This window comes from Dermacentor albipictus, chromosome 5 (assembly GCF_038994185.2).
Source record: "Dermacentor albipictus isolate Rhodes 1998 colony chromosome 5, USDA_Dalb.pri_finalv2, whole genome shotgun sequence".
Classification (NCBI taxonomy): Eukaryota; Metazoa; Arthropoda; class Arachnida; order Ixodida; family Ixodidae; genus Dermacentor; species Dermacentor albipictus.
In genome coordinates this window covers 76,082,501-76,083,585 of record NC_091825.1, presented here as the reverse complement: position 1 = coordinate 76,083,585, position 1,085 = coordinate 76,082,501, and positions in this window count along the sequence as shown.

The following is a 1,085-nucleotide window of genomic DNA, read 5'->3' as shown; positions in this document are numbered from 1 at the left end:
TACTCTAGACGTTCACTACTTTAGCAATTACGATAAATTCCGAATCATTGTCATCATCACCATCAGCCTGTTTTTGTGTCCACTGCAGAACGAAGGTCTGCAGTGGACTCCAAGTGCCCCTATCTCGCACCAGCTGATTCCAACTTGAACCTGTATATTTCCTAGCTTCATCACCACACCTTATTTGCAGCTGCCGTCTTAGCCTGGGTTTCGCTTTCCATGGTACCCATTCGGTAACCGCAATGTTCTACCCTGCGCACAACTCATTACATGGGCTTCCCAACTTCATTTTTTTATCCTAATGTCAACTATAGCATCGGCTAATCCCTGTTACTCTCTTATCCACACCGATACTATCCTGTCTCTTAAGGCTACGCCTGAGATTTCTCGTTCCATTACTATTGGCGCGGTCTTCAGCGTGTTGTCCAGCTTCTTTGTTAACTTGATAATTTTAGCTCCATATGTTAGCATTGGTAGAGCGCAATAATAGTACGATTTTTAACGCCAACTGTAACCTACCCAGTCACGATTTGGTTTGGTTTCCTTCTTCTCGGCACTATCCCCTGTAGATATTTGACCTTGATTACTGCAATCCTTTACAAATTCTAGACGCTGACCGGCTCCCAGGAATTCTTGTTTCCTTGCCAGGCTATGGAACATTACATTTGTCTACTGCATATTAAACTTCAAACAAACTTTTACATTTTCGAGGTTGAGGTCTCCAATAATTCATTGCCATTTTTCCCCAGTGTTGCTGAAAACGGTAACGTTATCTGCAAACTAGAGGTTGTTGAGATATTCGCCGTTGATCCTCGCTCTTAAGCCTTCCCGGTCTAATAGCTCGAATATATCTAAGAAGGCATTGAACAGCAGTGGAGAGATAGTCTCCTTGCCCGACCATTTTGTTGATAGGCATTTTTCTACTTTTGTTAAGGAGAAATGAGATGGCTATGGAACCTTTGGAGATATTTCCCAAGATATTCCAGTATGCATCCTAGATTACGCATTGCCTCCACGGCTTCTAGTATCACTACTGGATCGAATGACTTTTCATTGTTTATGAGCGTTCTTCTTCTCCACGTGCT